The 23,199-nt window shown below is 46.4% G+C and overlaps 1 long non-coding RNA gene across 2 annotated transcripts; it reads right to left on the bottom strand.

Moving 5' to 3' along the window:
* Positions 1-1,015: 1,015 nt before the first annotated feature.
* LOC123117402 (uncharacterized) lies at positions 1,016-4,116 on the bottom strand. 2 transcript variants are annotated; one of them, XR_006457360.1, is made up of 5 exons: positions 3,834-4,116; positions 3,668-3,765; positions 3,493-3,588; positions 1,755-1,899; positions 1,016-1,246 (listed from the first exon to the last, which is right to left on the bottom strand). It is a non-coding gene; the product is annotated as an uncharacterized lncRNA (long non-coding RNA). The 2 variants fall into 2 exon arrangements; XR_006457359.1 differs by having other exon boundaries at positions 3,493-3,591.
* Positions 4,117-23,199: the final 19,083 nt, after the last annotated feature.

Below are 23,199 nucleotides of genomic sequence, written 5' to 3' on the forward strand. Positions count from 1 at the left end.
CATCATGCTGAGTCCCCACATGACCAGCGCACCAAATCAACAACCATTGCCGATGAATAGAAGCGAAGATCGGAAGGATCAAACATGTAAACACAAGAATGAAGACTAGATCAAAATAGATCCATCGAACACCAGCATCGACCGAATTCAGCGAGATTAGACGGAGACACACTGACACACGCCCTCTGACAACAGTACACGAACCATGGTGATGGCGATCAGACGTGAGAGACATTAAGGGACAACGTTGCCGACACACAACCCCAGCCGAGACGCTAAACCAAAAAAAAATGAGAGCGGGCTCCCTCCCGCCTGCGAGGTGTCGGGGTCCTGTCACTACCGGACTCGCCACCTATGCCGACGGCCCAGGGCCGTCGGCATAGGCCATTTCCCGTCGGCATACATCTATGCCTATGGCTGCCGTCGGCATAGCCCCGTCAGCGTAGATCACGTCAGCGTAGTCTTGTCAGACCGTCGACATAGTTTAGCCGTCGGCATAGGGGCCTATGCCGACGGCTTTCGTCTAGCCGTCGGCATAGTTTAGCCGTCGGCAGTGATTTTCACATGACGGCAACGGACGGCGCCGTCAAAAGCGCTAACGAATCACGGGCCGCCGCGTGGCAGAGGTATGCCTACGGCAAAGCCGTCGGCATAGGTGAAAATCTATGCCGACGGCTTTACCGTCGGCATATCTCTGCCATGTGGCAGCCTGCGGTGACTCCTGGCAGGAGGGTATGCCTACGGCAAAGCCGTTGGCATAGATTTTCACCTATGCCGACGGCTTTGCTGTAGGCATATCCCTACCACGTGGCAGGCCCTGGGTAGCCCTGTGCATATCTATGCCGACGATTTAACCGTAGGCATACTTACGAACCAAAACCAAAAAAAATACTAGCCAAAAAGGCTAGCAATTTCCAATCCAATTATAAGACATGATTCAACAATCATGGATTTGCAAACACATGCCATAAAATATTTTTGATGTACACAACATTTTCATTCTAAGAATCCACTAAAAAAATACTAGCCAAAAAGGCTAGCAATTTCCAATACAATTATAAGACATGATTCAACAACCATGGTTTTGCAAACACAGACCATAAAATATTTTTGATGTACACAACATTTTCATTCTAAGAATCCACTACAGCATCAAAGGAGAAGGCGGAGGGGCGGTGCCGATGGTGCGGGAGATGGGGCAGCGATGACAGAGGTGGCATGCAGTCAGTATAATGAACCAAAGATCCTACACATAAGGATGAATATGTAATATATATACAATGCATCTACCAAAGGTAAATCACCAAAATGTTACAAGAAATACTTCTACCGGGAGGCAAACAAAGATTTTCATTGTAAATGATCTGATGTTCGCACTGCATAGCTGATACAATAGGATTTCTTCACATTATTCAATTACTGGGAAGGATCAATTACACATATGGATGAACTACTAGTACAGGAGTAGCTTGCTGCCAACACTACTAGCTAGCTGCCAACACTACTAGCTAGCTAGATTAAACACCAACAGCTAACAAAACCTAGCTGCAGTAACCAACAACCACAAATGAGGTAGTACAAGAGCAGAATTTAACAAGTGTGCTACTCTGAATCATCATCACTGTAAATAGGAATGATCTTTCTCATGGCACAAGCACGACAAGCACAAACAAAATCACCCATGCGCATGAAACAGAGCAAGGTACTGCTATAGCAGCACAAGAGAGGGAGCTAGAGGTAGGAGATTGACTCACTGGAGAGGAGGTTGTAGTCGATGCCGAACACGACCGCGGCCGCAGTCGCGCGGTAGAGGAGGTTGTAGCCGAGTTGGACCATGTGCGGGGTGTCGTCGTGGCGGTGGACGCCCTGGTTGTCGTCATCATCCACGGAGGATGCCTGCTGCTCCGAATCAAACGAACAAGTCAGAGCTAGTGTTGTTGAGCTAGTACAGAAATTAAACAAGCTAGTATAGGAGACACAGGCGTGCTAGTGCTAGTATCTACATAAATCAATCGAGCTAGCTATGCGTGTGCGTGAGCTAGCTTAGTACGTACAGTACATGGTTGTGCTCCAAAACAAACAAAGAATGCTAGCCTCAACAGAATCAATCACAAGGTTATTTTTTTTTGTTACTAGCACTGCTAGTTGTATGTGTTGATCCATCCGGACCTAACTAATGTTGTTGTATCTCTAGACCAAGTGCAGCAACACAAGAAGAAGAATTAAAACTGTAGAGCACATATATACATATGACGAACTACAGAACTAGCACTACATTTTGCACATGATAGAATTAATCATGAATGGTTCCGGCAGCAGCACGAACAGAGCAAACAGAGAGGCGTGAGGAAACTGAATCAAATCAAATCAAACATCAAAGGCAGAGACAACAGCCATTTATTTTGTAGCATCTTGAGATAACTTGAGAAATCCAACCAGACCAATTCATAAGCTAAATTCTACTACATTTTTGGGGTAGCAAGCAAAATATACTTAAAAGCAGAGTCAATTCAAACTGGAGATGGACTCTAGTTCATCAATGGATGAGTGGCATTAACTGTTTGAACATCACACCGTCACAGCAACAAAAGCAGTACCAAGACAAGTGCATCAGGTGTTCCATTTAGCACAAACACAAACTTCAGTGCTATAAAAAAAATACGTACATGGCTAGTTCACTAGTCATGCAAATTTGCAATATATGCAAAGAAGTTTCAATCGATCGATATTATGCAAGATACGCCTAGCCTGGTTGCAGCAACCAACAAGGGCAATCCAAACTGAGAGCTAGCTAGCTAGGAGCAGTGGCGGAGCGTGACCAAATCTCAAGAGGGGGCCGACTTTATATAAGAACACACAATATGCATTAAAAACTCCGCTAAGTTGTACGTAGAACATATGCAAGGAGCCAAGGACAATTAGGCAACCATATCATCATAAATAACACAATACAGCAGGTTCACACATACCTGAGCATTGTGGATAGGTAAATTTTGGTGTTCCAAAAGAACAGACCACACCAAATGACCAAAAGACAACTAAACATAACCAACTAGCACTACTGCCAACTAGAGATATGCTCTTCTATTCTTCCTACTTTTGAAATCAGCAATCATATCTTCACAAGCAATTTTTGATGCAAATCTCCACTTGCATCTTCCGTCATATCTAATAAGTCGACTAGGTAGACATCAAAGTTACCAGAACATCTCAACTCGTCACAATGACATATAAATTAACACAAGAAGACAAGCAGTGACTAGCAGCAGTGGTGACAAGAACATTTAAAATCTGCACCTAGCAATCTGCATCTAAAATCTGCACCAAGCCTAGGAGGACCCAGCAGTGGAGTGTGACAGCAGTAGCACCCATTCAAAATTCAGTCAAGCATGTGTATAAGTAAAAAATGCAGAGCTGAGCAGAGCAGCAGCAAATTGAGAGCAAGCCTAGGAAATTGAGGAGGACAAGGGAGTCATGGAGGGGAAGGAAAACCTCTCGCTTGAGGTTGGGTGTCGTTCCGAGAGAGAGGATGCACGCCGGGGAAGCAGGACTCCTCCTCTCCCTTGTCCCTGCATCGAGTTGCTGCTACTGCTGCGTGTGGGTGAGGAAGGTAGGCACATCAGGGAAGGGTAGGGGAACAGATCGAATAGGAGAGGGAGGGGCTGACCTTGATGGCGTCGGAGAAGGGCTGGAGCGGCGTCGTCCATGGCCTTCCCTTTGTTGTTCCAGCGCAAGCGAAACGACGGCGACATTGGCGTGCTCGATCTGGGAGGGAGAGGATACAGGTGAGTAAGAGAGGGTGGGTTGCGAGGGATCTCGACGGAGAGATGTACCTGAGCCGCCGGAGCCACGCCGGCGACGCGGTGGCCGAAACCCTAGCTTAGGGGACGGTCGCGGGTGACCGGTAGAGGACGCGAGCGATGAATCTGCTCGGAAGGGAAGACGGAGCGGACGGAGGCGATCATGCGAGTGTGCTTGGCGTCGTCGGCAGCAGCCGGAATCGCCGAAAGCTGCCGGAATCACCGGCGTGGGTGGCGGCGGCGGAGAAGGGTCGCGGGGAGAGAGAGAGGTCGAGGTGGGGAGTGGTGCGGCTCTGTTGGGTCTTGGGTGGGCTCTCTCTCGCTTCTTTTCCTTTTTTTTAATTTTGGTGGGTGGGAGGGAAGCGGGCTGGGTGGCGCGGGAAGGCCCAAAATTTCATTTGATTTTGTATCGTGCGTGCGTGCGTTTTCTTTTTCTTCTTTTCTTTTTGGAGGTGCAGAGGAGCGTGGGGCCAGCCATCCACGTCACCGATGCGCGTGACCGGGTGGTCACCCAATAGGAAGTCTTCATTTTTGTGTGCTTCTTTACGTATTTGTTTTGCTAGATTTATTAGAGTTTTTTATGAAATCGTTTCAAACTTTTTCCACACCCTCTACGAATCACAAACCAATATTCTGCCAAATTTCATGTTTTTTCCAAAATAAAATGATTTTTTTAGAATTAAAAAATTGATAAACTCATTTTGCCTACAGTCTCTCCGGCGGCGGTTTGTCTGCATCAGGCTCGGGTGAGGCGTCTTCCTTCATGGCTGATACAGGTACGGGTCTCGGCTGGTTGGGGCACCCGTTGTTCCGATCTGGTGGCTCTGCCCGCTGCTCATGGGGGCGGGCCGGAGGTGCTGGCCTGCAGGGGATCTTGGCGGAGGGCGGCAGGGGTGCCCCTGTCTGCGCCGACGTCATCCCGTGCGTCGCGCAGCTACAGGCCCCACCACCGGGGGAGAATGTGTAGGTACCGTCCAACCAAAGGAGGAGCAGGCCCCACCACCGGGGGGGGCGAATGTACGTCGGCGGCATGCCGGATCTAGCCGTTAAAATCCACGGCAAACCATACGATGCCGGAAATCCTCGGGACCTGGCACGGTGTCGTCATATGGCCCTTGTAGGGTGTGGTGAAAGTTTTAGCGCATTTCGCAGAAACCTAACCTGAGGTCGCTTGTAAACTGCACCATCTCAGAGAGAACGTGCTCGGTTGGAAGTGTGTTGCCCGTTGCTCTGTTGACCTCAAAACTTCTCGTGCTCTCAAAGGGGGCCATTGCATGACACGTGACAGTACATGGCATTTTTCGGGCCCACTTGCAATATTTGAGACATTTACTGCATCCGTAGGGTTTCAATGTGGGAAATTGCCGATCTGCACGGCGGCCACCTGAAATGATGTCCAGAAGTGGTTCATCAAATCATATATGATGTCTTTGCGGTATGTGTAGGACTAGTGCAACCCAAGGAGGGGCATGCCCCACCACCGGGACGCAAATGTACATCGACGGCGTGCCGGATCCAACCGTGAAAATCAAACAAAAATCATACGATGCTGGAAATCCTCGGGACCTGGCACGGTGTCGTCATATGGCCCTTGTGGAGTGAGTTTGAGCCTGTTTCGCAGAAGCCTGTCCGGAGGTCGCTTGTAAACTGCTCCATCTCCGAGGTAGTATCTGGCTATCGAGAGAGAACGTGTTTAGTTTGTGAAGGAGGTGTGATGCCAGTTGCTTCGTTGACCTTGAAACTTCTCGTGCTCTCAAAGGGGGCCATTGCATGACACGTGCCAGGACATGGCATTTTTCTGGGCCACCTGCAATATTTGAGACATTTATTGCATCCGTAGGGTTTCAATGCGAGAAATTGCAGATCTGCTTGGCGACCACCTGAAATGATGTCCAGAAGTGGTTTGTTAAATCACATATGATGTCTTTGCGGTATGTGTAGGCCTAGTGCAACCAAAGGAGGGGGAGGACCCACCACCGCAGGGTGAATGTAACTCGGGGCATGCCAGATCTAGCCGTTAAAATCCATGGGAAATCATACGATGCCAAAAATCCTCGAGACCTGGCATGGTGTAGTCATATGGCCCTTGTAGGGTGTGGTAAAAGTTTGAGCATGTCTTGTAGAAGCCTCACAGGAGGCCACTTGTAAACTATGCCATCTCCAAGGTAGTATCTGATTATCGAGAGAGAACGTGTCCGGTTTTGTGAAGGAAGTGTGCTGCCCGTTGCTCCGTTGGCTATTTCAACACTTAATCACACTTGTATACATATATTAAGACACAATGCAAGTTTTGGTGGCATTGCTACCCCCGAAGGCCCCCGACTGGGCCCAACCCACCACCGGATCCCCCTCGTGTCGACCTGACGCGACCGTTTCCTCCCTCCAAGTGCCGGCGGCAGCGCCTTCCGTGAAGTGGGTCACATTTCCGGAGCCACATGACAGGTGTTTGCACCTGACACCACACTTACAGACATGTAAGATGACCCAATGCAAGATTTGGTGGCATAGCTAGCCCCCGAAGGCCCCTGGCCACACTCGTAGACACGCGAAGAACAATCCGTAGTGGGTTTTTTTTCACATACTCTTGCATCTTTAAAAAATATAAGAAATTGCAATGCCTATTATATCACATGTGTCTGCACTGTGTAAAAATTTCATGAATTTATCATGCTCCGAGTGTTCAGAAATATTCATGCAACGCCAAAACCGTCGAGGGATTACTTCGATTTCATTGCCGTCCGTGGGGGGGGGCTCACACCGGAGCCGCGTATTGCCTCTTTAGACATGCCACCACACCTTAAGACATGTATGAGGACCCGGCGCAATGCTCTGGTGGCATTGCTACCCCCCGAAGGCCCCCAACCGGCCTAACCCTGGACCAATTGACCTGGAGATCTACGCCTTTGACTTTTGTCATACGGGATTTGACCAACAGACATTTTCACCTGGTTATGATAGGTCAGCCCATAGGAACACTTGAGAACAAGGTTTGGGCCAAACCCACCATAAGATTCCCTCCGTCTCGACCCAACGTGGCCGTTTTCCCCCTCCAAGTGTCGACGGCATCGCCATCCATGAAGGAGTCACACTCCGGAGCCGGTTGCCGGGTGTTTGCGCCTGCCACCACAATCCTTGAAACAATCTGATGGATGTAGATATAAAATTTGTCTTGATTGGCCAAGGTATGAAAAATATACAAAAAATTCAAAACAAAAGGGTGTTTTCTGTAAATTTTAAGCAAACATGATTTAAGTTTGTTCAAATTTGAAAAATAGTATAGCAACATAATCCTTTCAAGATTCTGATAAAAAACCATATAAAATTTGTCAAAATCGATCCAAGTATCAATTACTTATGATTTTAACAAACTATAAGGACCTATATGAAAAAGTACATGAGGTCACATTTCTAACATACTCAAAAACAAAAAAAACTGTATATTCATAATATATGGAAAATTCTACCCCAAGTCGATGTATAATTTGTGTATGTTTAAGTTTAGATAAGTTAGATTTAAATTATTCAAATTTTAACTTTTAAAAACATAAAAATAATTTAAAAAAACAAATGATATCTATGCCTACGGCATAGCCGTAGGCATAGTTCTTGGCTAGGGGCTACCAGGAGGCGCCACGTGGCGAGGCTATGCCGTAGGCATAGATGGAAAACTATGCCTACGGCTTTGCCGTCGGCATAGCTCTGCCACGTGGCAGCTCCTAATAAAAAAAACAGATGATATTTATGCCGACGGCCGCCGTCCGGGCCGTCGGCATAGATTTGACGGTGTCAGCCCACCGTTTGTCCCTGGGCCACGAGGGCCACCTCTATGCCGACGGCCTAACTATGCCTACGGCTGTCGTAGACATAGATCGATATATGCCGACGGCCTTACTATGCCTACGGCTGCCGTAGGCATAAATGGAGCTATGCCGACAGATTTTCTGCGCCGACGGTATTCCCCAGGCCGTCGGCATAGCTCCATCTATGCCTACGGCAGCCGTCGGCATAGATAAGGCCGTAGGCCTATAACATTATTCCGGTAGTGTGTGCACCTCCACAGCCCAAAGGCAATCGGAGGCGGAGCGGACGAGCTGCAACGCTGACAGGAGGAGAGGAAACCCTAGTCACACTTCTTGGGGAGGACGGGATTCGATCCAATTTTTTTAAGGCCAATTCTACGATCCGAAGGGTGCCATAGTAGGAAAAAAACAATGAGATTCCATTTATATGAATATCCTGTCAAAATCCTCTGCTAAAAACGGGGCCTAACTGGTGGGCGTACAAAGGTGTACATGACTACCGGTCGTGCATACATGCAAAGATCGAGTTGGGCATAACAATTGCAAGCCCAAACAAAAAACGAATAGAGCGGTCGAGATGGTCAGCATTCTGAATTTGACAAACCCTATGGTATACTTTTGAGCACAAACAACTCAGTGAAGTTGAATTGCACGCTCAAACTGGCAGTGCTTCTGCCTAAACAATTAAATCGACATCAAAATTCCAACAGACAGCTTAGATGAGACGCTACAAGGGTACAAAACTTAAAATCGACAGTGAAGAAAGGCATCAAGCCAGTGTCATGGTTTTCATTGGATTCCCAGAGTTGTTGGTCAGCGAGATGACCGGTTGGCTCTGCACTGCATGCATGACATGACTGCGTCGCCGCCGCCCAAAATGTTCGAAAGGTGCGCACAAAGCCCTCGGTATTCACACCCAACCTGATGGCTACACAAATCTAATGACTATATATAGCAAATCAACCATAAGCAGTCTATTACTAATCGTAGTAGTAGTATCAAACTCTGCGCAAGTGCCAAGTCGCCATTTGGATTGGTATATGGAAGACTTGAGTGCGTTCATGAGTTGGCAGAAAGGTGCGAGATCAGCCTGCAGTATATCCGGTTTAACCGAATAAATGCCTAACCGCACACCTTCCTTAATCCATGCATGCATGGTTATTCTCGTCTTGAGCTAATCTATAGGGCATGTTTGGTTACCTACGTCTATTTAGAACTATTTGCATCTGTGCCTTGGCCCAGCCTGTTAACCGATTGTACCGTTGTAATCTGTTGTAGCTAATCCCTAGTCTTTTGGATCTCAACCTCCCACTCCGCGCACAAGGCCTGCGTGCCTATGACTGCGGGAGAGTAGAGGGAGCCGGCTATATATGTATCTGTAATCCTCTCTGAGAAATATACAAGTGTGTGTGGAGCACTATTCATCTTCTAGCTCAGCCTGGGTGAGTAAATATATATTATAAAACATGTTCTTTGCATGGTTTAGCTGTATGCGTATTTTTGTGACCTTACCACACAATGGAGTACGTGGACAATACCAAATTAACATCATACCAGTCCTACCTACTTAAAATAAACGGGAGTTCGTCCTAGAAAGTTACTCGTTCAGATGGTATTTGATTTTCCTAAAGGATGGAAGAATACTAGGCCGACATGCATATCCAGTATCATCTATGTAGAACTTGCCATCGGGGATATTTATCCCATCAGGTCAAGACATGTTGTAAGCATGAATGTTAGCATCACGGGCTGATCCTTCCCATCTAGCTAACACATACGTGAACTTTAGGTTGAAATCAACAACCGCAAGCATATTATGGCTTGTGCAGTGCTTTCTACCCTATCTGCTGCAGCATGTGATCTCCGCACTCTAACAAACACATGGGTATCATTTATTGCGCCAAATACAATCATATGATGGCATGAAAAAACTGTTATGCACTGGTGGAAAAAGGGCCTTTGGTCGCGGTTCGCAACTGCCATTAGTCGCGGTTGCGCAACCGCGACCGAACGGGCGCGACTAAAGGCCCCACCTTTTAGTCGCGGTTGCTTAAGAACCGCGACTAAAGGCCCGTCCACGTGGGCGCCAGGCGGCCGTCGGGGCGGAGGACCTTTAGTCGCGGTTCTTCTGGCCAACCGCGACTAAAGGCCGCCGCAGGTTTAGGGTTTTAGCCCCCCCCCCCTAAACCTGTTTTCTGTTTAATTTGTATTGTTTTATTTCTTTTGTGCTTTATTTTAATTTTGAAGGAGTTTCACATATTCTACGGTACTACATACATGCATATGAATGTACAATTTCAAACAAATTTGAAATTAGAACCAAAAAGAATTCAAGAGGAATATACAATATATATTCAATATCATCGGATGACCATATACAATTTTGAACAAGTTTCCATACATAATTTAATGCATATAAAGTTCTACGTCCTCGTAATGGTGTTCTCCTTTAGGATGGAGGACTTCCCTCCTGAACCATCCAGCTAGTTCCTCTTGAAGTGGTCGGAAGCGAGCTTCTGGACTAAGCATCATCCGGAGGTTATTCCTCTGAGCATTGGTATCACTCGGAACCCGCTCAGAGGTGTATCTCCGGATCATCTCACAGACATAGTATGCACATAGATTGGTCCCCGCTGGCTGAATATCCTCACCATTCTTAGCCTTTGCCCTTTTGAATTCTAGCTCTTTTTTGAATTCACCGACCTTTGTATCTACGAACCGTCTCCAAACCCTACGAGGCAAAGAAAATTAAATGAACAAGAGAGTTATTAGTTACTTGATATTAGGAAATGAACGAAATAGGCCGATCGATATAGAGCGCAAATGAATGAAAATAATTACTTCTGCAGCATTCTTCTCATGTCGACCCAAAGCTTTGGATCCTTATTCAGAGAGTCGTGGACGAGACATTCTGAGGTGTCAACTTTAATTACTAGCAGAATCCAGTGGAACCTGCGGACACGATACATGCACAGTACGTCATGCATAACTCATCGATTAGCCGGCCACATACCATGCATGGAGTAAACAAAAGAGAATGTGCTCAAGACAGAAACACTCACCCAAAATGGTAAGGAAATAGAATATCACTTTTGAGTTCCTGCTTTGTAAGAAACTGCCACAGGTCTGCCTCCATGTCGGCGGGGTGATGCTCCAACACATATCCATTAACGATGTGTGGGTCAATGAACCCAACATCATGGATGTTCCTTACTCTGCATTCCTTAATCTTCATTCTGCATGTATAATAGCGGACACAACAATATAGTTAGGACATATATATAGTGCAGGCAATATGAACGAGATGGGGTAGAAATAAATCACTTACAGAACGTAGCAACTGATGATAGATTTGTCGAGCTCGCGCAGATTGAAAAGCTGGAACAATTCACTCAGATGAATTTGTACATAGTAATGTTTGAAGTGATGCTCATATCTAACTTCCGCATAAATATATTCTTTGGCGTTTTTATTTTTTATGTAACCCTTGTACCATTTCAGCAGACCTTTCATTTGTGGAGGTAGATCCTCTTCCTGCGCAGGCTCGACGAGAGGCCCATTCTTCACATATGTAATTACTACCTCCTTCACTGGCGCCTCATCAAGGCCTAACAGTTCACGAAGAGTAATACCTAAGTTGGCCGCTTGTTCTCTGGCACTCGTTACAGTCAATCCATGTGCTGCCGCAGCTGCTATGATATCGGGGTCATCCGGACCGGCGGCTTTCACTATAAGCGGGGCAATCGATTGTTTACTTTGTTCCCCGAGCTGGGCAACTCGTTTCCCGCTTTTTTTACTTTCTAATTCCGTTTTCTCGGCCTCCTCCAAGGCTTTGTTCTCCTGGTTCTCCGCCCGCTCTTTCTTCTCCTTCAACATGAGTGCCTGCCTACGAAGTTCACGTGCATAGTCGTCAGGCAGATTCTTCGCGGCTTGGGACGGTGTGCTCAAAAATGACTTAGCCCACTTCTTTTGCTCATCAGAAAATACTGGCTTGGGCTCGGGCTCTCTTTTCTTCTTGCAGTCCGCCTTCCATTTCTCATGATCAGCAGCCGCGGCCGCGGCAGTTTCCTCGGCACTACGTTCCCAAGGCCTTGTGGGGAGAGGCTTCAATGATGGCTCCGGTACCTTTGTGGTCTTAGGTACATAAGGGTCCGGGTTAATAATCCAGGACTGCTTCTGCTTCTTTGCCGGAGGTGGATTGGGGGGCGGCGTCTGATCACCCGCCGGACGAGGACTGGGGGGCGGCGTCTGATCACCCGCCGGACGTTGTGGACTGGGGGGCGTCGGCTGACGTGACGGAGGTGTAGGTGAACCGCCACCACCGTAGGGGGGTGGACTTGTTGTCCTTGGCGCCTCGCCTGGAAACTTGATAAACTTCTTTTGCCATAGAATGAAATGGCGCTTGACATCTCCAAGTCTTTTCTCCCCTTCAGGTGTAGCAATGTCAATCTCCAGGTCCTCAAACCCTTGGACTATGTCCTCCACCGTGACACGAGCATAGCCATCTTGAATGGGGTTGTTGTGGTGGAGTGCTCCAGGTAAACATGGTAAAGCACTGCCGATGGCTACCTTCATGGACATGTTCCCGATAGGATAATACAGATGACATTCTTTCATCTCCTTTATATCGTCCACGGGGTAGCGAGGAGGCTCCGGTGCAGTAATTTCGACCACCAGAGGCTCCGGTGCAGTAATTTCGACCACCAGAGGCTCCGGTGCAGTAATTTCGATCGTCGGTGCATCTGCACCAGCCGGTGGGGCCTCCGTGGAAGCCACACTGCTTCTCCGCTGCTGGCTTCTGAGATCCGCTGGATGATCTTCATGCTGCGCCCGAGCTGCATCTCGTTCGGCTACTAGTACACTCACGGTTTTCTTCATCACATCCATTTCCGATGCCAACCGCGCCACAACATCTGCTTCCCGATCCATCTTTCTCTTCCGGCTTCTGTAACCGTACGGGTCATCGTTCTGGGGGAACCCTATTTTCCACGGAATGTGCCCCATGCCTCGTACACGTCCTCCGTGTTCAGGATTCCCGAGGGCTTTTGTCAGCGCGTCGTTCTCTCTGTTGAACTTGATCTTCCCCTCTTGAGCATCCCTCATTGCGTCAATAAGGGCTTGGGTGGGTTTAATTATTTTGCCCCGGTAAACACAGTCCCCTGTCTCCGGGTTCAGCGTTCCCCCATGCCCGTACCACCAGCTTTTGGCCCTTGGGTCCCATCCCTCCGTACCTGGACGGATTCCTCGCGCCCTCAGCTCGTTCTCCATCTTCTCCCACCTAGGCTCCCAAAGGCGATACCCTCCTGGCCCCATAATATGATTGTACTCCTTCTTAGCCGCATTTTCCTTATTTTTTTCGATATTTGAATGAACTGCTCCGATTTCTTTTGCTTCACAAATTCTGGCCAATCATGTTTCAGTTTCTCATATTGTCCTTTGAAATCCGGAGTCTTGTTCTGCTTGACAAAGTCATGGGCTAGATTTTGCTTGAATTTCCGGAATGCGTCGGCCATCTTATGAAGAGCGAACTGTTTGACTAGCCTCCTCCTCTCCTTGTTTTCCTCAATCTTGTTACCCTCCTCATCGAATTTGTTGTATTCCGGAGGTAGAACGAAATGTTCCATAAGCTTTTTGAAGCAATCTTTTTTTGTTCTCTTATCGACAAAAGTGAAACCAGCAATTCGTGCCTTCTTTGGCTTATTCCACTCCTGGACGGTGATCGAGACGTTGTCTCTAACAATGGCTCCGCATTGGTTGACAAACTTGGTGGCGTTCTTGCGGGGCTCCAGCGGCCTGCCGGTTGCACTGTCGACAACCTCGATGGTGCATGTTTCTCCTTGTTTCATCGTCTTGGTTGCGCCACGCTTTGACGACGTACTCGATTGTTTCGACGATCCGGCCGAGGGCTAAAATAAGAAAGAGAGTCGCGCGCGTTAGTCCACACATATTTATTCAAATCAGTTAGTTTGTATCACCAGAGGCTCAATGTATATATATATACCTCGGCGCCGGAGGTGGTTGCTACTTCCATTTGAAGATCGTCGTTTATCGACGTTTGTTCGGCATCATCTTGCTGACGGCGCCCTTCATCTTCACCGTCAAGGTTCAGATAAGAAGAGATATCATCTTCTTCTTGTCCGGTCGGCACATATAGAATATCGCCGTTTATGATGCCGAACATATGTGCTTCACCGTCCGGATCATAGTTGTCCATAATCGGGTCAGCTCTATCGTCCGCCATTATGTCAGTCCTGAAAACATGTAGTAAAAACAAATTAATTAAGTGAAGAAGGGGGGCGGTGGCGGTGGCGGTGGCGAAAGGGCGGTGGCAAAAGGAGGGGGCGAGGAAGGGGTGGGAGAGGGTGTCGCGGTAGAGCGCGAGACGGGGCGGCAGACGACGGCGTCACGGAGAGGGAGGCGAGGACAACACACATTTATAACCCTCGCCGTCCCCTCTCGATCCCTAAAAAAAACACCGCGCGCATCGCCGCCCCCCTCGCCGCCCCCTCTCCGTATATACGTTTTTTTTGTTAATTATCAAATTTTACGGTTTTTTTTGTTAATTATCAAGTTTTAAGTTATTTTACCGTTTTTGTTAAACTAATTAACTAGTTAAAATTAAAAAGAACAAAAAAAATTCTCTCTCTCTCTCCACGATCTCGATCGCTCTCTGTAGAGCAGCGTTGAGGGCGGCGAGGCCGGCCCGAGGTGGATTGGGGGGCGGCGTTGAGGGCGGCGAGGCCGGCCGGCGGCGTTGAGGGCAGCGAGGCCGGCCGGCGGCGTTGAGGGCGGGCGAGAGGCGGCGCGGTGGGCGAGGGAGGCCGGCGGGCGGCGTACGAGGGCGAGAGGGGGCGGCGGGCGCCGTACGTGGGCGAGAGGGGGCGGCGGGCGACGGCGGGCGGCGTCGAGGGCGAGGGCGACGGCGGGCGGCGTCGAGGGCGAGGGCGACGGCGGGCGGCGTCGAGGGCGAGGGCGACGGCGGCGGTGTTGATTCGGAGAAGACGAGAAGGGGTTCGGGCCCTTGTATTTATAGCCCCCCCCTTTAGTCGCGGTTGGGGAGGCGACCCGCGACTAAAGGGTACCTTTAGTCGCGGTTGGGGAGGCGACCCGCGACTAAAGGGTAACCTTTAGTCGCGGTTGGGGAGGCGACCCGCGACTAAAGGGCTTTTTTGGCGGGTTTTTGTTCCCGCGCGCAACGACCTTTAGTCGCGGTTGGGCAGGCCAACCGCGACTAAAGGTATTCTTAAAATACTTTTTCTTTTTCAAAATGTTAAAAATACAAATAATATATCGAAAAATTCAGAAAAATAAAACTAATTCAATTCAATATGTTAAAAACACAAATATTATATCAAAAAATTCAGAAAAATAAAACTAATTCAATTCAAAATTCTAAAAATACAAATAATATATCAAAAAATTAAGAAAAATAAAACTAATTCAATTCAAAATGTTAAAAATACAAATAATATATCAAAAAATTCAGAAAAATAAAACTAATTCAATTCAATATGTTAAAAACACAAATAATATATCAAAAAATTCAGAAAAATAAAACTAATTCAATTCAATATGTTAAAAACACAAATATTATATCAAAAAATTCAGAAAAATAAAACTAATTCAATTCAAAATTCTAAAAATACAAATAATATATCAAAAAATTAAGAAAAATAAAACTAATTCAATTCAAAATGTTAAAAATACAAATAATATATCAAAAAATTCAGAAAAATAAAACTAATTCAATTCAAAATTTTATACGCCTAGGCAGGAGTATGACTAAATCACTCCAAATTTCATGTATCATCAGTGGTATCTCGAATCATTCGAAAATGGACACCAAACACATCACGGGTAATATAATTCACATGATCCATTCAACAAAGTTTGGTACAATAAATTATTACACATCATTTCTTCCCTTGTGTCCCTGCTTGCTTACGATTGTGCCGTATCCATGGAGCATCCTCATCATTTAACTTAATGCTTGGGTCGGTGTTCACTTTGAAGGGCGGAATTTCAGCAAACATATTATAATCTTCTGACATGTCTGTCTTGTCCTCCACTCCCACGATGTTTCTTTTCCCTGAAAGAACAATGTGGCGCTTTGGATCATCGCATGATGTACTGATCGTTTTCTTATCTTTCCGTTTCCTCGGTTTGCTACTCATGTCCTTCACATAGAAAACCTGAGCGACATCTTTCGCTAGGACGAATGGTTCGTCAAGGTAACCAAGATTGTTGAAATCCACCATTGTCATTCCGTATTGCTGGTCCACCTTTACCCCACCTCCTGTTAGCTTGAACCATTTGCACCGGAACAAAGGGACCTTAAAGGAGGGTCCATAGTCAAGTTCCCATATCTCCTCTATGTAACCATAATATGTGACCTTTTGCCCATTCTCGGTTGCTGCATCAAAGCGGACACCACTGTTTTGGTTGGTGCTCTTTTTATCTTGGGCGATCGTGTAAAATGTATTCCCATTTATCTCGTACCCTTGGAAAGTCGTTATAGTCGAAGATGGTGTCTTGGCCAACATGTACAGCTGATCTACAACATCATTGTCATTCATTAAATGTTTTCTCAACCAACTGCCGAAAGTCTCCATGTGGGCCTTCCTAATCCAGGATTCAGGCTTCCCCGGGTTGTCCGAGCGTAAAATATTCTTGTGTTTCTCAAAGTACGGAGCCACCAAGCTGGAATTGGTCAGTACAGTGTGGTGTGCTTCAGTCAGAGAATGGCCGTCCATACATGTCGTTGATTTCCTTCCGATCGTGCCTTTTCCACTTAGTCTCCCCTCGTGCCGCGATCGAGGAAGACCAATCGGCTTAAGGTCAGGAACAAAGTCAACACAAAACTCAATTACCTCCTCATTTCCATAGCCCTTGGCGATGCTTCCTTCTGGCCTAGCACGGTTACGAACATATTTCTTTAATACTCCCATGAACCTCTCGAAGGGGAACATATTGTGTAGAAATACAGGACCGAGAATGAAAATCTCTTCGACTAGGTGAACCAAGAGGTGCGTCATAATATTGAAGAAGGATGGCGGGAACACCAACTCGAAACTGACAAGACATTGGATCACATCGTTCTGTAACCGTGGTAGATCTTCTGGATTGATTACCTTCTGAGAGATTGCATTGAGGAATGCACATAGCTTCACAATGGCTACTCGAACATTTTCCGGCAGGAGCCCCCTCAAAGCAATCGGAAGCAATTGCGTCATAATCACGTGGCAGTCGTGAGACTTCAGGTTTTGGAACTTTTTCTCCGCCATGTTTATTATTCCCTTTATATTGGACGAGAATCCAGACGGGACCTTCATACTGCTCAGGCATTCAAAAAAGATGACCTTCTCTTCTTTGGTCAGAGCGTAGCTGGCACGACCTTGAAACCATTCCGGATGCCGGTCATCAGGGTCTTTCAAACGTTGCTGGTCCTGCCGTGCTTCCTTTGTATCATTTGTCTTCCCATACACGCCCAAGAAGCTTAGGAGGTTCACGCAAATATTCTTCGTAACGTGCATCACGTCGATTGCAGAGCGGACTTCTAGGACTTTCCAATATTCTAGCTCCCAGAATATAGATTTCTTCTTCCACATGGCTGCGTGCCCGTCAGCTCCCTTCGGAACTGATTGTCCGCCAGGACCCTTTCCAAAGATGACTTTCAAATCCTTGACCATATCAAATACCTCAGCACCAGTGCGTTCCGCAGGCTTCGGCCGGTGATCTGCCTTGCCGTTGTAATGCTTGCCTTTCTTTCTTACTGGATGAATTTTCGGAAGAAATCGACGATGCCCAAGGTACACGTTCTTCTTACAATTTGGCAAATGTACACTTTCAGTCTCATGTAAGCAGTGCGTGCATGCATTGTATCCCTTATTTGACAGTCCCGAAAGGTTACTAAGAGCAGGCCAATCGTTGATGGTTACGAAAAGCAACGCTCGTAGGTTAAATTCCTCTTTTTTGTGCTCATCCCACACACGGACACCAGGTCTGCCCCACAGCTGTAAAAGTTCATCAACTAATGGCCTTAGGTACACATCGATGTCGTTGCCGGGTTGCTTCGGACCTTGGATGAGCACTGGCATCATAATGAACTTCCGCTTCATGCACAACCAAGGAGGAAGGTTGTAGATGCATAGAGTCACGGGCCAGGTGCTATGGCTGGAGCTCTGCTCGCCAAAAGGATTCATGCCATCTGTACTTAGACCAAATCTTATGTTCCTTGCGTCAGCTGCAAAATCTTTGAACTCTCTGTCGATCTTTCTCCATTGCGTTCCATCTGCGGTGTGTCTCAACTCCCCGTCCGACTTACGGTCCTCTTTGTGCCATCGCAACAACTTGGCATGCTCTTTGTTCCTGAACAGACGTTTCAACCGTGGTATTATAGGAGCATACCACATCACCTTGGCGGGAACCCTCTTCCTGGGTTTCCCGCCCTCGACATCGTCACCAGGGTCATCGCCTCTGATCTTATAATGCAATGCAGTGCATACCGGGCATTCATTCAAATTCTCGTATTCACCGCGGTAGAGGATGCAGTCGTTGATGCATGCATGTATCTTCAGAACCTCTAAACCTAGAGGGCAGACAACCTTCTTTGCTTCGTACGTACTGGCGGGCAACTCGTTATTCTTTGGAAACATATTCTTCAACATTTTCAGCAAGTTTTCAAATGCCGAGTCAGCTACACCTGCATGTGCCTTCCATTTCAGCAAATCCAGTGTGCAACCCAGCTTTTTCAGACCATCATCGCATCCAGGGTACAACGACTTTCTGTGATCCTCTAACATGCGATCCAAATTCTCCCTCTCCTTTTCAGTTTCGCAGCGTCTCCGTGCATCAGCAATGGTCCGACCAAGATCATCAACGGTCTCATCACGTGCCTCTTCTTCACCTTCACCTTCACCTTCCCCTTCACCTTCCCCTTCACCTTCCCCTTCACCTTCCCCTTCACCTTCAGCATCCTCCATGAAAGTATCACCGAAATGAGCAAGATAGCTTTCATCGATGAAATCATCCCCTTCTTCATCTTCTTCCATTATAACCCCTCTTTCTCCATGCTTGGTCCAACAATTATAGCTTGGCATGAAACCGTGCCGAAGCAGGTGCAGGTGAACTTCTCTTGAGGAAGAGTAACCCTTCTGATTCTTACAGTCAACACATGGACAGATAACAAAACCCTTCTGCTTGTTCGCATTAGCCACTACGAGGAAATCTTTCAAACCCGTAGTGAACTCGCGGGAGAGTCGGTTACCGTACATCCATTGCCGATTCATCTGCATTATTATAATATAAAATATATAATTAACCATCATGCATTTGTTAAAGTAACTAGCTATAAACAATAGAAATTAAACAATGAACAACACACATGCATATTTTATCAATGACACACATGCATGAAAGGTTCAAGTTGCTAACCGCGATCGAGGAGGAACCTCAAGTGTGGCTCCAACACTTCATATCATGTTTGTTTCACGCTGTTGGGCATTTCATCAAACACCTTGTGTGCATAAGAGGAACCAAAAGCAAACCTACACCCCCTTGTGAAGAGAAGTGGCACCAAATGGCTAAGTGAGTGCGCTGAACTGGTATATATAGGGGAGGAGCTTTAGTCGCGGTTGGCCAGGCCAACCGCGACTAAAGGCCTTTGGGCACCTTTAGTCGCGGTTGGCCTGGCCAACCGCGACTAAAGCCCCTCACGTGCACCAGCTGGCCACCGAGCGCCCTGGCCCAAGCCTTTGGTCGCGGTTCGTCTGCCGAACCGCGACTAAAGACTTCATTAGTCGCGGTTCCTACAGTTTCGCGACTAATGGGGCTGGACGGAAGCCTCTTTTTCTACCAGTGATGACTCGCTCACAACAAGACAAGCATGTCATGGCATGAACTAAGAGTACTACTCATCTTGAAATATGGATACCATCTAGCGCTCGTGCGGATCTGGAAGGAGTTTGCCTAGTTGGTGCCTTGATCATCTCTCTTCTGAGCTCCCCAATTGCATACAAGACTTGATTGATATTCCTAGAAATTGTCTCGTTGGATCTCTTGAACATGTTGTGAATCACTCTGAACCTATGGTTATGGCCCACAACATGAAGGAACATTACTACTTGCTCTTTCATAGAGGTGTGGATGCTATCTTGTAGCAACCCCCTTGCCCTAATGTGGCCACAAACTTGGCGAAAGTTGTTCTTTGCATTCGAAGCATGTTCATGACCTCTACATCATTGTTGTAGATGTAGTTTAGATTAGACATCCTCTCCCTATCTTGGGCTAATGATGGACCATAAGGTATCACATGCTTTGAATTGCGACGAAGAGCTCTCTTGTGGACCAATATGACTCATGTGTGAATCACAGCTATGAGTAATGCTGCCTGAACTACCAGCTTCATCCGTTCATCCTAGTGAAATCGACCCTACACCCTACCTAACAACCTAACAATGCAGGGTGGTCGTATGCTACTTCCTGCCATTGGAGCCGACGACCCGACCATGGTGGAGATGAGGCAGATACAGAGACGAAGGGGAGGAACGGGTCCTGTAGCCTGAGATTTAAGTAGCCACTGCCATATCTTCTGTTGATTTGATTCGCTCTGTCGTCGGTGCTGAGAACTGAGGCTGGATTTCTTACTACTAGAGGTGAGCAAGTAAAGGGGGGAGGGATGAGCTCGATTTTGCGCCATCCGGCCCGTGCCGATAGATTTTGGTTTCTCACCATCTCCACATTGATTCCCCCTGCACTACCGTGCACAATGTGCCCCCATTTGCCCTCGACTCAGTCTGGCTTGTTAGAAACTACATATTTAAATGTTCCTAGTGGGCCAGGCTCTAGGATGCTTTAAGGTTCGTGCACGTGTGGCCAACAACGCATGTGTACAACCAAGTGGGTTTTTCTTGCATCCAATTGGCCCGTTCGGCAGATGCAGGTAACCAAACAGGCCCTAGCCGCAAGTCCAATAGAGAGAGAGAGAGAGAGAGAGAGAGAGATGGGTGTTTCGTGGGGCCCAACTGGTAGTGGCTCATGGATGAGGGATATGGTTGTTTGGAGAAGTTATGCTTCAACATATAACGGCAAGAGAGCCACATATTTGATATGTGTAAAGGCTACAAGCTTCATCATTGATCTATATGGTAGTGCAACACCACTAGAATAGTTGGATATCTGATCCTAAATACTATGGCCTAAACTCTAAACCCTAAACATTGATCTTTTATCCTAAATACGGTAGCTAACCATACAAACATACATAAGCTTACATCAAGTAACCCTACAAAATCCACCGGTGTGAAGGTTGGTAACCAATGTTGTCAAAATCGCGATTCTGTTGTACGATTCTACGACTTTACAATCCAAACTAACCCCTATAATTCTACGATTTTGGTTCATAGAATCTACGTTTTTACGATCCTGATAGTGAAGATTCTACAATTTGCGATCCTGCCATCAGAGCTCCGATCCGATTCAGAATCACGATTCTGACAACCTTGTTGGTAACACTTAGGAGCTCGCCGTGCCGGGGATCCGGGAAGAAGTAGTCGTAAGGGGTCCTCCCAGGTGATGTACTCCCACCGTTAGAAGCCTCAATGGAGGTCGTAGGCGACGAGATTCTTCTTTCGGTAGCCGCCACCCCCTCCCAGCCGAGCCATCTCGATCGAGACGTAGCACACCGGATCTGCGATGATGCCGATCCTAATTCTCACCAGGCGGCTTAAATCCGTTGGGTAACAACCCGCCGCTGAGGGGTGCCTCTAATTCCCGCTTATGTACTAGTGATAATCCATATCAAGTTTTATTTTTCTAGTATTGTTTTCACATATTATTTGTACATGCATATTTATTTTCTATATTAAATATATTTTAATTGCATGGTTATTTAATATTGTTGTTTATTCTACATTCATTCTCTTCGTTAACTTTGAAGATTTACATCGTGAGTGGGTCTTGGATTTAGTGTAAGTTTAGGGCACTCCCAATGCATTATATGTTAGGGCACTTCGAATCCATTATATCTTAATCCATATCATATGCATTTAATATGTATTTTTTAGAACGAAGACGCTAGGAGCGTCCAGCTTTAACTTAACAAAGCCCACAGCAGGCAGCGTACACACACATAAAGTCTTACAAGGCGACGAGCACCCTCAAAAGATCAGGCGGGGCTAGGGAATCAAAGTCTAGATTACAAGCCATATCCGGCTGCAACATAGCACGCAGGCTCGCGGAGATGAAACCAAAAGTCATGATTTAATATGTATTTAGATATACCCCCTCTAATGAATCAAATCCTATTGTTGTATCTAAAAGACCTCTTATTTCATTTGTTTTGTGAGAGAAAAGGTATGAGTTATCTTGGTTTTGGGTTGGTATTAAGAGCTATATCTAGAATAAGAAATGGTAAATCTCTCTTTCCTCATTAAATAAGGTGGCATATCTACTTAGGTACCATGATTAAGATATAGTCCAAGGTGGAGCACCGTGACTGCCCGTAGTAAATAAAATCGTGTTCTCTCATGTCTTTCATGTTCTCTAGGTAATTAATAAGACAATAGGAAGAAAATATAGTTGTGTTTAACATGCCCTCTTTAAGGGTAACCTAAAGCAGTGCATATGCCATTCTAGGTTACCATGAACTACTCATTTGTTGTATTACTTTATTTACATGTGTCATGTTTTTATAATAATGAGTTGAAGGTGACTTTGTTTTAGTACTTCATGTTATATATGTGCCTATGATACTTGATTTATATGTTGCCGCTTAGAATATGACCTACTATTATAGCATCATAACTCTTATATTGTTTGTTCAAAGACAAAAAAAAATCATGTTTTCCTACAAGCTCATCAAAAAGGCCCCGTTGTCATTTAACAAGTAATTATCTCTATTCAAACCCATATTCAAGACCGTTGAGGCCCAAACTCAAGCCTCCTTTAAGCCCATCAGACACAAGATAAAACATATAATCCCCAATTCTCTTCTTCATTTCGTGACCACTGTCCGCTAAAAGAAAAACTAAGATCACACCCTTCGTCGCTGAGTGGTTAAAATTACCCTTAGGTCTAAATCATTTGGCTGTAGATTTATTTTGTACATTTCATACATCAAATTTAAGAAAACACGTATCATCCTACCGAAACAATGGACGAACATGGCAACCCACACCATAGTTACATATACATCCGGCGACATACCCATCAAAGCAAAGCAACTAATCACACACACACACACACATACACACACACTAGTAGAAAAACACCTAATAGTCCTGGTTCGTGAGGGCCTTTAGTCCCGGTTCATGAACCGGGACTAATGGGCCATTACTAATACCTCCACCCATTAGTCCCGGTTCAAACTAGAACCGGGACTAATGTGCCTCCACGTGGCTCTGTGCGCCGAGCCCAGTCAGGGGGCCTTTGGTACCGGTTGGTGGCACCAACCGGGACCAAAAGTCCATGTTTTTTTGGAAATTGACTGCTTTAGGGGTTTTGGGGGTTATTTTTAGGTTGTTATATTAGCTAGCTAATAGAGAGAAGTGTCCTCTCTTATATCTTCGTCCTTGGTTTACCAACGCTGCTGCTATATATGT

This window comes from Triticum aestivum, chromosome 5B (assembly GCF_018294505.1).
Source record: "Triticum aestivum cultivar Chinese Spring chromosome 5B, IWGSC CS RefSeq v2.1, whole genome shotgun sequence".
Taxonomy (NCBI): domain Eukaryota; kingdom Viridiplantae; phylum Streptophyta; class Magnoliopsida; order Poales; family Poaceae; genus Triticum; species Triticum aestivum.